We start from the raw sequence: 12,995 nt of genomic DNA, 5'->3' as shown, positions 1-12,995 counted from the left end.
GAGCTGGAGGATGTCTCTTAACAAAGCGCGAGAAGTACAGACTGTTAATTGTAACTGTCCAGTTTGTCAGGAGGAAAGACGATGTTTACAAAATTCAATGGAACATATTCCCAGCGGGGGAGGGACCAGCACACAGATGACAAACAGATGATATTATATCCTTGCTTTTAGCACCAGAAAGGTTTAAATGGGTTTTGACTGGCATGGATTCATCAGGACTTGGCTTTGCTTATGGAGTCAAACAAACTAATGTTACTAATATAGTTGAAGGATGGAAACAAAAGATATTGTGTCAGTTTGTCCTACCAAGTGACTTTTTTCCTGATCAAGGAAACCATTTTATGGCACATTCTGTATACTACTTAGAAGTACTTAAAGAAATAGGGACTAAATAAATATTTGCTTATATATGAAGAGATAAATGGAGAACTGAATGGCTGATTGGATTGACAGAATAAAGAAATAGTCAAAGTCTGATGAGGCATTATTAGTGAGAATGAAAGAGAAAGAAAAACTGGAGAAATATTGCCTAGGTGGACTCTCAGGGTTTGATGATTATTTGAATACAGAGATATAGAAGTCAGTGGGTATGTAAATGACTGGTAACAAGGGATGATAAGGTCTTAAGCATTAATTAAAAAATTAGAGGGGAGCCTGGGTGGCTCAGTCAGTTAAGCATCTGACTTCTGCTCAGGTCATGATCTCATGGTCCATGAGTTCAAGCCCCACATAGGGCTCTGTGCTGACAGCTCAGAGCCTGGAGCCTGCTTCGGATTCTGTGTCTCCCTCTCTCTCTCTGTCCCTCCCCCGCTCACATTCTCTCTCTCTCTCTCTCTCTCTCTCTGTCTCTCTCTCAAAAATAATAAATAAACATCAAAAAAAAAAAAAAGAAGTAAAATGTATACTGTTAGACAATGATGTGGAGGAAAGGAAGGCCTGAAAGCAAGATAGAGAATGTTAGAGTTAGGGGCTTTTACTTTTAAATAGGATGATCAGGGATGGCCTTGCTGAGAAAACCACGTTTGCACAAAGACCAAGTGTGGGTAAAGGAGCATGGGTGTACGAGAAGCAAATGTTCCAGGCAGAACATGAGTAGCAGCAAGAATAATGAGCACAAAGTCCCTGGGGTAGGAACATTCCTGGAACACTGGAAGAATGGCATAAAGGCCAGTGTTTCCACAGTGAAGTAGAGCAAAAGATAAAATCACGGGGTGACAGGGAACAGCTCATGTAAGAAGGACTTGTGGGCTGCTGACATGACTTTGCTTTCCACTACCAGAGGGAGCCCAGCGGAGGAGTGACAGGATCTGACTCATATTCTGTAGTATCACTCAGGCTCCCATTGGGAAAAATTACTACCGAGGCAGGAACAGAGGTAGTTAGAAGACGAGTTTGGGAAGGAAATGATGTGAATTAGAGCAGGTTAAGAGCAGCAGAGGTGGAAAATGGTTGCATTCTGGATGCATTTTGAAAATAGAACCAGTGGGACTTGATAGATTGATCATGGGATGTGAGAGGAAAGGGGGAATAAAAGATCACTCCAACATTTTTTTGCCCTGAGCAGTTGGAAGCATGGCTTATCATTGGCGAGGATGAAGAACACGTAGATGAAGTCTGTGGGAGGAAGGAAAGAGCAGGAAATTTGTCTGAGCATGTTAACTGTGAGATACCCATTAGACGACCAGGTGAAGTCATGCAAGAGGCTGTTTTATATATGAGTCTGGAGTTCAGGACAGAATTGTAAGCAGAAGATATAAATGTGGCAGCTGTCCTGTACAGATGGTGTTTGCAGCCTGAAGCAGATGAAATCACCAACAGAATGAGTAAGATAGAGAGAAAAAGAGCTCAAGGCTTCAATCTTGGAACATTCAGCATTTAGAGTAAGAGAACACTACAGGAACTAGTAAAAGAGAGGTTGTCAAGGAGTTTATACTAAAAAGAGACACATACACAAATAAACGTAAGTATGTTTGTACTTATTGCAGAGGGGTTTAAAGGAGGAGGGAGGTCGAGTCTATCAAAATAGTGAAGGATCAAGAAAGATTTGATACGGAAGGACGCTGGGAGTGGGTGAGGATGTTCCAGATACAGAGATGACATTAGCAAATCCAGCTCATTGGGGTGGGGGGGGGGGTGGGGTACAAAAGTGACTCTGAAGCCAGACTGCCTGGATTTGAATCCTGGCACCGCACTTACCAGCTGTGTGACATTGGCCAAATCACTTCAACCTTGTGGGCCTCAATTTCTTCATCTGCAAAGTGAGAGTAATAATAGTACATACATCACAGGGTTGTTATGAGGATTAAATAATTTAATATTTGTAATGTTCTTAGATTATATACACAATATGTACTGTATAGAGGTGTTAGTTAAGGGGCGCCTGGATGGCTCAGTTGGTTGAGCATCCAACTCTTGATTTCAGCTCCAGCTCAGATCATGATCCCAGGGTTGTGGGATCAAGTTCCACAGCAGGCTCCATGCTGCGCGTGGGGCCTGCTTAAGATTCTGCCTCTCTCCCTCTGGCCCCCCTCCACTGTTTGCTCTCTCTCTCTCAAATTAAAAAGAAAAAAAGGAAGTGTTAGTTAAATAAATAAGTACATGGAGATTTGGAATTCTATGGGACAATTTGGGAAGTATAATGATTAGCGTGCGAGGTGGGTGGGGAGAAGAAATGGTGAGTCATAAGGCTGGAGAGGCCAGCTAGGGCCAAGTCATGGAGGCTCTTCCAGGTATTTGGATTTTTTCTGTAAGCAACTGATCAGATTCATGTTTTTGAAACACCATTCTAGCAGCAGGGTGAAAGTTACTGTGTGATGCGGAGAGGTCAGAGTCAAAACATGAGGAAAGGGAACTGAGACGGTGTGAAAAGAAAGAGCAGGAGCAAGTGAACTGCAGAGCATTAAGAAGGCAAAATTGACGGCGTTTGGTCACTAATTGGATGCGAAGAGTAAGGCGAAAGGGAAAGACTCTAATGACTCCCAGGTTTTCAACCGTGTTATTGGTTAGCTGAGAAGGAATATAAGAGGAAGAACACGTGTCTTTCGAGAAAGATAATCCTGTTTTGTGAGTGCTGGGATTGAGTGCTTCTGATATTCAGACTAAGATGACCAGACTCTCCGGGAAGCAGGAGCACAGGATACGATCTGATGTATGACCGTGACCTCAGGAGAAGAGTCTAAGCTGGACATGCAGATTCAGAAGTCAATGATGTGTAAGTGGTTGTGGGAGCCATAAAATGAGAAGGGATGTCTAAGGAATAGTACAGTGAGAAATCCAAAGCAGAGCCCTATGACGCATCAACACCTGGGGAAGAGACAGCTGAAAAGGAGGCAAAATTGGTATAATGGTGGAAGAAACAAAGAGAGTAACTTCTTAAATATTTTAATTTATTTTTGAGAGAGAGAGCACGCGCACAAGCAGAGGAGGGGCAGAGAGGGGGGGTGGGGAGGCACAGAAGCAGAAGCAGGCTCCAGGCTGTCAGCACAGAGCCCCACGAGGGGCTCAAACTCACGGACCGCGAGATCATAACCCGAGCTGAAGTCTGCGCTTAACCCACTGAGCCACCCGGGTGCCTCCCAGGAAAGTGACTTCTTAAAAGCCAAGGAAAGGAAAATAGAGGCATAATGACTGAAGCCCAAATTGTTGCATACAGAAAGGTCAAAGAGGAGGACAAAAGAAATGTTATTAGGTTTGACAATTATGAGCTCATTGGCTCTGTATCATAAAATGAGGTAGTAAAAGCTGGAGGCTAATTACAGTGGATGTAGTAGACACATTTGGTGCTCCTCCCATATCCTTTGGCATTTGCCATTCCCATACCTGCTGATGGCTTCCTACTACAAACACTGCCACTTTCTTCTATCTTTGTGACCAGCAGGAGCCCAGCATTGTCTTGGAGCTGGCCAGAAGTGCTAGAGAGTTAATGTCACTGGGAGCAACCCTCAATGATCCATGATGAGAGTTGATTGGTAACTCCCCCAGGATTCCCCCCCTTCAAAGAGGGAAAACTCTCAGACATGTCCTAATAGTTTCTCAAATGCCCTCAATGAGATTCAAATCTCAGTTTCTCCCCACAGTAGTACCCTAGGCACTGACACATCCTGTATTGGTTCTTTTCTTTCTCTAACTCACTTCCCCACCCCCCTAGCTGGGATTGTTCCTCACATAAGCCACTCCCATCAAATTCTCATCAAAGCCAACTTCTGGAAGTGCCCAACCAAAGACATTAGGTAATAAAAGTTATAAGAGACAAAGATTAAGACAAATTAGAGTATTTATGTTTGATTGTGAATGAAAAAAAAAAAAGATATAGGGCAGTAGCTAACAGGTGGCATGAGGTAAGAGATTTTTTCTTTATATCATAGGAGAAAATCAAGCAAGTTTATATGCTGAGAAGAAAGAGCCCGTAGAAAGGGCTGGAGGCTATAGGACAGGTGGTAAGCTAAGGGATCAATGTCCCTGACATAGTTGGAAGGCAGGTGATTGCACAAGCAGACAGTGGAGGAAAAAGGGCACATTTTTACCGAGTGGGAGGAGAGGAGACATGGTGGGTGTAGTGACAGATAGGAGTGCAGTGTGTATGTTCTGGTGGCCAAAAAGCAGAAAAAGAGCTCGGTTTCTCAGGGTGAAGAGGATTAGGGTCAAAGTATGAATCTGTTAAGCAAGAAAAGAGATACATGTTGAGACTAATAGAATGCCTTCATTTAGGTCATGAATGGAAAAGAGAAAAATTTAGGAAGGTAGGTCCAGAAACAAGTAATACAGTGACATGGACATGAAAGGAGAAATGCTTTTAAAGGAGAAAACGATCAAATTGTCAAGGCTGTAGAGAAGCTGAGATGATAGGAAAAGCTTTTTGGATCTTACAGTTTCCTGATTTTTCAGTGATTTTGGAGAGAGGAGTCACTATTGGGATGCTAGACTAGAAGCTCTCCGGTCAAATGATAAAGGAGTAAGTGGCTGGGGAAAAGACAAGAGGAAACAGAAGAGCCCTTGATCAGATAATAATTCAACAAAATAGATTCACATCAGTTTAATGGAGAAAGATGTTTCCAGATATACCCAGTGCCCATATTCGAAACCCATTAGTTATTTGGTTGTGTTATATGAAATTGCCAGGATTTGACCATTTTTAACTACAAATACGGTAATTTCATATGAATCAACACAGTACTCAAAAAAGCCATGGGTTAGGTTTCTTACTGACTAGAAGTCAGATTCTCAGGTCCTCCTTGTCAACTATTAAGTCCATAGGGAATACCTGAGGCATCAAGTTGCCAGGAATACTTTGTGTTTCATGAGACACATGGTTGGAGGATAATGAAGGACAAATTATTAGTTTCATTCTTACTGTTTGCTAATAATGCATACTCAAAGCAAAGAATAATAATTTTGGGGGCGCCTGGGTGGCTCAGTCTGTTGAGCGTCCAACTTCGGCTCAGGTCATGATCTCACAGTTGACGAGTTCGAGCCCCACTTCGGGCTCTGTGCTGACAGCTCAGAGCCTGGAGCCTGCTTCGGATTCTGTGTCTCCCTCTCTCTCCGCCCTTCCCCCGCTCATGCTCCACCTCTCTCTCTTTCAAAAATAAATAGACATTTAAAAAAGGAATAATAATTTCCATAACACAGTATTAGAAATAAGCAGCTTTCTCTGTGCTCGATTTTCACAAATATTGAGAAGATAAAAATCTTTCTCTAGATCCCTTAGCTTTTTAATCTAAGTATTTTTGAGAGTAAAATAGCTATAGTAGAATGAAACTATGAATGGCCATTTATCTGCTAGAGACACTATTAAATGAAAGCAACTTTAGTGGACTTGATTATTTGGACCTTCCTCCTTGCTTCAATCATTTTTTCTCAAATGTAATTGCTTCAAGGCCAATGATGAAGGGCATGTAAAATGCAATTAACAGATGAAAAATATCTCTTGTGATTTGATATTAAACAGAAGTGATGGAGTGTGACATTTAAAAAATGGTATCAGAGGTACACCCTCTGCATTCCACTTTAATTATATCAATTTCAGATTCTAGACCACTGCACTTTCACACATGCTTAATTAAATTATGTCAGCATCAATACTTTTAGGTCAAAAAAATTGGGGGGGAGGAAGTTTCAGAGACAGGTAAGATTAGGACAGTAATTCCTTGCCTTTCTGGCTGCTGGACCAGAATAAGCTCTTAAAGTCTTTCTTACCTGTAGAGATATGTGGTTGTAATAAAAAGTGATTTGAATGGAATTCAAAGCCCCTAAGACAACTGACATTATTTTGAGCATACTTTTGGGCTCATAGAAGGGCGAGTGATCTGTATTAATTTCACAACGCTCTGTAAGTAGTTTCAGACTGATGTACTTTCTTGAAGATGTAAAAAACACAACAGAGAGACAAACAAAATTTTTTAACAATTAAGAATTAAATTATTCATTTCTCTTCAAAGAAGAATTTAAAAGCTCCAATTTAAATCCATTTTACATATCAGAAACTAAAACTTCAAGATCTTAATGTTTAGGTGGCATACTGCTGGTTGTCCAGTTGATATAAAAGTTTCCCTATAACATAGCATGCACTAAATTCCCATTCTACATGTTCCTTTCAAGGGATTCTGTGAATATTCAGGAATTATATATTATATATTATATATATATATTTAAATATATATAAATGTTACATATTTCTTCCCTTGTCCCTATTTATGCGAATAGTGATGTTCTTTTTACCCTTTCCATTGCTCGTGTCCTTCCCTCTTCTCCACTTTACGCTTTTCCTAGAGACATTCCACTGTAAGAGTTCAAGTGAAAGTCATTGAAGCAGGTCTCAAGTCCTTCTGTAGGGGGCACTAGTTATACTGTAGTACCAAGTAAGTCTTAGGGGCATATTGGTTAGATTCTGAAGAAAGTATCTGGAGCCACAGAGAATACCAGCGTCAGACATTTTGAGATAGGCCAGTTATTTGCTGGGGCCAGGACTGTGCTTTTAGTTCATTTTAACACGTAATAAAAACCTCAATTGAGATAACCGTGTGTTATTTTAAAATACATGCACATGTAGTACATTTCCCATTTAAATGGATATTATGATTTTCCTTTAAAGATGAGGACACAGAGAAAGTAAGTGACTTCCTCAAGATCATACAACTAGTATGCAACAGAGCTCAATTTCAAACTCTGTTCTCTCTGGCTCCAAATTCCACACTTTTCCCACCCCATGTAGTCTCTAAAAGGAGCCTGCAAATATTTCTTAGTTACATCTCACCTTTGTGGTTGTTACTGTGACCTTGTAACGTAGAAGATCAAAAGTTATTGTGTTCCTTAATTGCTGAACCCAACCACCTCTAGCTGTACTCAGATGACAGGTGAAAATTGACAGAGTAAAAACTTCCAAGTTAAGTATCCCCTAACTAATCAAAATAACAAGGACTTCTTTTGTAAGCTAGGATTAATAATATATGTAAGAGTTTTATTGAACCATTTACTGTTTTTTCCTTGAGACAGTGAAGATATTTTCAAGTTCTTTCACTAATGCTTCCATTTTCCTTTTAAAATGAAACATTCCTAATTAAAGCCTAACACTAGATAGAGAAAAATGCACAAGTCCTGTGTGTCCAGGTTGGTAAAATATCACAGCACAAACCCACCCGTGTAATCATCTTCTATGTAGATAACTTTGCCAGTGCTCTAAAGCCCCCTCATGCCTTTCTCAAGGGCTCCTCCTTCTCTGCTTCCCAAAAGAAACCGTTGTCTTGGCTTTTATTTTTTTTTTAATTTTTTAACGTTTATTCATTTTTTGATAGAGACAGAGTGTGAGTGGGGGAGGGGCAGATAGAGAGGGAGACACAGAATCTGAAGCAGCCTCCAGGCTCTGAGCCTTCAGCACAGAGCCTGACACGGGGCTTGAACTCATGGACCGTGAGATCATGACCTGAGCTGAAGTCAGACTGAGCCACCCAGGCACCCCCCCTTTTTTTTTTTTATTTTTTAACGATGGCTTTTAACACCATAGATTAGGGATACCTATTTTTGAATGTTTTTTTTTTTAAGTACAATATTCAGGTTTTTAACCTGTGTGGATTCTTTCACTCAACATTATGTTTATGAAATTTCATCCAAAGGGTTGCAAGTAGCTGTAATTTCATTTTCATTACTGAATGCTGTTCCATTGTATGAATACACCACAATGAAAATCCCAATCTATTGTTCATGAGCATCTGAGTTATTTCCATTTATGGGTTGTTACAGATATCACTACCATTAACAGTTTCACACATGTCTCTTGGTATAAACGTTCACCTTCAGTAGATAATTCCAAACAGATTTCCAAAGTGGTTGCAGCAATTTACAATCTCACTGGCTCTGAATAGGGTTCCCACTTTACATTTTAGTCTCAATTTTTAATGTTTATTAGCAAGGTTGGGAGCTCAGAAGCATCACCTCTGTCCGAATGCAGCATAGAGATTTTATATATTCCACCCCAGGTAGCTAAGCTGTCTTCGGGGTCTCTTGTCATTGTGACCTACTCCCTAAATGTAACTGTTCACACCCTGGCTGGAAGTGTATGCTATGAACATAGATAATTTAATAACATATGGCAGCATACCAGCGTGATGATTTCATGTATGAATAACCACTTTAAAATCATGTTAATAAATCATTGTTGATTCACTGGCCTGAAAAGAGCAATGTCAAAGTAAGCCATTGAGAGGATGAGAATTAAGCCTGGACACTGTGCTAAAATGAACACTGAGGTCTTCCTAATGTATCTAATGCTTATCATAGTGTTTGGATGAAAGATATCAGACCTTTTGCTATACATCACTCTAGAAGGTAGCATTAATTAAACAGACAACAGGTGCCTGAAACTTCTGACCCATTTTTTTTAAGTAAGTCAAAGCCTTTTATTAAAGTTCCTTATAAATCCTAACACTCTTATTTCAGAAATTCTTATGAACCATTCCTACTTTTTACCCAGGTAAGAGAAAACCTGTGAGATATGATCATTTACCTTAAATAATCCTGGGTCCAGGAACAATTCCAGAAATAAATTTGCAAAATTAAATGTCTATTACTTTAACTTGTCTTTGAAAAGTTCAGTGAGACTTTGGAGATGGTGTGGAGTAGAAAAGAGAATGGCATTCTTAATTTATTTGTAAGTAATGTACATGTATCTATAATTTTTCATCTTGCTGATGTTAAGGAGAAACTGAACAAGCAAGTTCAACCTGTAGCCTTCAAAGAGAACCTCCCCTCTTTGCCTCATACACCTTAAATGGTTGAAGAAGAAATGGAGATGTAATCTGTCAATAATGAATGGAAGATTAAGAGAGGCTTAATCTCTATCGTATTTCCAGTACCCAAAGTTCTTTTCTCCCCCACAGTTTCTTTAACCACAAAGTCCATTATCAACCTCTTGATTTTCTTTCCTTTTTTTCTCTTTTTTATTACATGAATGGTCACTAATTTCCAAAACGGCATCAGTGTTCTTCATTACCTTTTCTTTGGCCTATGGAGTCATGTGTAGAATGGTGCTGATATCAAGTGTCTGGTGATAGCAAAAAAAAAATAAACACACCCAGTAACCTAAAAGTGAGGTATTCACGTTCAAATCTACTCATGCTGTCTTCTTGCCATTTGCTCTCCACGGCATCCATTGACTTAGTTGATTTAGATAATACATTTGGCATAGACCCTGGCGATTTTTTCAAGAAACACTAGAAATTCTTGGTAGGCAGTGAAAAAGAAGGAAAGCAAGAGTGGGTTCAGGAAGGAAGAGGAAGTATGGGCAAATGAGAGTCCCTCTTGTACATTTTCACAGGCCTAAGTCAGTACACGTGTGACCAGTAGGTTTAAAGAGGGGTCTTTTTATGCAGGCAGAAAGCAGCTTCCTCCTGTCCCTCAGACTGAAAACCCTCTGTCAGGGAAGGGTGGAGACTTCTCAGCTATCTTCCAGTCTGCCCCCCCCCCCACCCCCGCCCCAAGCTACTCTGGCTGCTCTAGAGTTGGGGAAGAGAGGAAAAAGAAAGGGTAGAAAAAGTCTTATTTGACTGGAATGGTTTGATCTGAACCTTATATACATAAATAATAATAAAAGTAGATATATCTGAAATTTTGCACTTAGTGAATATTTAAAACTGACTTGTGTGTGTGAGCTGTTATTGTGAATCTCATGTGTGAATATCACCTCCCCCACCTTCCCATCACTGAAAATTGCTCACTTGCAGTTTCCTTAACTCCGGGAACCCTTCCATCTATTTACAAAACCCCCTTCGGCAAGATCTTGCTGGGCAGAAGGGGGGCTGGGCAGGAAGAATGAAGGTTATATTATAAAATTTGTTCAGGAGTCTAAGTCTGAAAACAATCACTGGCATGAATTTTAAGTTTCAACCATTATATTTCATCCTTACATTAGATAAAAAATGATTAAAAGGTACAGTTGGGGTTTGTTGTTGTTTTTGGCAATGGCAGCTTTCTTTCTAGGTTGTTAAAGATGTGAAATTAATGGGGCGCCTGGGTGGCTCAGTCGGTTAAGCATCCAACTTCAGCTCAGGTCATGATCTTACAGTCCGTGAGTTCAAGCCCCTCGTCAGGCTCTGTGCTGACAGCTCAGAGCCTGGAGCTTGCTTCAGATTCTGTGTCTCCCTCTCTCTCTCTCCCCCTCCCCTGCTCATGCTCTGTCTCTCTCTGTCTCAAAAATAAATAAAAACTTTAAAAAAATATTTAAAAAAAGATGTGAAATTAATAATATACATCCTTGAAACTTGATTTACTCTCTTCTCTCTTCTTTTTACAGTGAGAAAACAAAAATCCAAGTTTATACAGTTATTTTGTAGCAGATTAAATTCTAGAAAGAGGGTCTCCTACATCCTAGGCCACTGTTCTTTCAACATTGTGCCTTTAGGGTGGATACTTTAAAAAATGATTGGTTTATGAGTGATGCTAGTGTTTCTTTGCCTGGCCTATCTTAAAGTACTTTAAATACCTTCTAAAGTACTAAGTCCCTTAGTACTGTTCTAATTCGACTCTTAAACCATCTTTAAAAAAAAAAATGCTTATTTTATTTATTTTGAGACAGGGGAGGGGCAAAGAGAGAGAGGGAGAGAGAGAATCCTTAGCAGGCTCCATGCTCAGTGTGGAGCCTGAGTCAGGGCTCAATTCCACAAACCGTGAGATTAAGACCTGAGTCAAAATCAAGAGTTGGACGCTTAAGCGACTGAACCACCCAGGTGTCCCTTAGTTAATCTTTTTAAGATTGTCTTTTCCAGCTTAAGTGAAGGCAGAGGACAACTGATGCCAGAGAAATTGTGACATTTTTAAAAAGAAGTTTAAGGAATCTAAAGGTCCCTTACAGTTTAAATAGTGAGCAAATTGTGTGCGTGTATTTATGACACATATTGTTATGACGATTTCTGGTTTTCCTGAGGAACAAAGGTGGAGGCCAAACAATTGCATAATTAATGATAGTGTTAAATTCTCCATGCTACTTAAAATCCGTATACTAGCATTGCTATAATCATCAATTCGTAAACCAAATATGAATTGATATTCTAGGCCATTCCTCTTGCCTTATTTTTCATTTTAGTATTTCTCCCTATAAAGTATTCTTTAAAATGCTTAAATAATTACTGAATACATTTGGCATTCTTGGTAAACATAGGATTTGTGGTTATGGTATTTCTTACTCTGGAAAGACTTTATTCAGGCACCAACTGCAGTTAGATTATGCAAGTATTCTAATTGCTTTGAGTGGAAATGATTCTTTTTCAGAACGTTTTGTAGTAGTCCTGCTAAACAACTTAAAGTCATTATTTGGTCCTCCCTAGCCTCTAAGCTTATTCGAAATTGAAAACGTAGCTTTGCGCAGTGGCAGTTTCGTAGCCAATGAGGTTTATCCGAGGCGCAATTATTGCTAATTGAAATTGAAAATGTAATTGGAATTATTCTTCTTTTTCAATATTATTTTTGCTGTAACTCATATCTCTCTCTTCCTCTCTTTCTCTCTCTCTCTCTCTACACACACACACACACACACACACACACACACACACATGCACGCATATACACATGGATACACATATTTTATACAGTTTTATTTATAGTTCTCTCTCCCAGGTATTTTATATATAATACATTTGTGTATCTAAGCAATTTTTTTATACTGATGAAATATCATCATCCAATACTTACAGGCTTATAGAGCCACCACGGAAGAATAAGTGAGCAAGCATTTTGTTATTTTAGAGGGTCAAACTAAGACCAATATCTAGAAATTACTGGAAGCAGATCTCAGCACAACAGAGATTATGGCTTTCTCCCAATCAGAACTATTAAAACATAGAAATGGCTTCTTGGTGAGGAAGTGAGGCCTCTATTAACAGAAGGATTTAAGCAGAGCCTGATTTTATTTGTATTGAGAGAATCCTAATGGGCTTTAGTTGAAGTAGAAGACATCTATAATTCCTCCAAACTCTAGGATTTTAAGATTCTTCTTTAGTTCTGAACCCAAGTCATAAATCCATATTCAGAAATGCAACTGTATAACTTTAAAGGATTCGCTAATAATATGTCTGCTCCAACAACAGCTAATTGGGTCCCGATCAGGTCTGACCAGGAATTACTGCCAAAATGTACAATTAAAAATTATACAATTTGGGTGCGGGCACCAGAGATCAAGTGTTACTTGTGAATCTGCGCTGGTGACTTGAACTAGCTAGTTTCCCTCGGAGCACCGAAGTCTTAAGGCTTTGGGTGGAGAAAGATTGGGGTGTGAATGAGCTAGAGTCTTGCCCTATGAAATGAATGGCTGCAGCCACTAGGTCAGTAAAGCTTAAAGCAAAAGGAAACCTGTTACATTTCTCACAAGATTTAGTGTCACTGTTCATATTTATTGGAAAGTGACAAATGAAAGGTTTACTGAATTCTGAAGTGATTTTTATTTTAATCATTTATATCCTCACCTGCTTTCAAGTGACATATTAGATTATATAGATATTAGATAATATGAG

The 12,995-nt window shown here is 39.4% G+C and overlaps 1 long non-coding RNA gene and 1 pseudogene across 1 annotated transcript in view; both read left to right on the top strand.

The window, feature by feature from the left end:
* Positions 1-12,995, top strand: part of LOC113600676 (uncharacterized) — a 74,626-nt gene that overhangs the window by 55,988 nt on the left and 5,643 nt on the right. The gene's annotated exons all lie outside the window — the stretch shown is intronic.
* On the top strand, positions 11,843-11,967 carry LOC113600705 (uncharacterized; annotated as a pseudogene).

Source organism: Acinonyx jubatus, chromosome F2 (assembly GCF_027475565.1).
Source record: "Acinonyx jubatus isolate Ajub_Pintada_27869175 chromosome F2, VMU_Ajub_asm_v1.0, whole genome shotgun sequence".
NCBI lineage: Eukaryota > Metazoa > Chordata > Mammalia > Carnivora > Felidae > Acinonyx > Acinonyx jubatus.
Note: the sequence above shows the minus strand (reverse complement) of the source record. Positions and strands in the feature narration are given on the sequence as shown.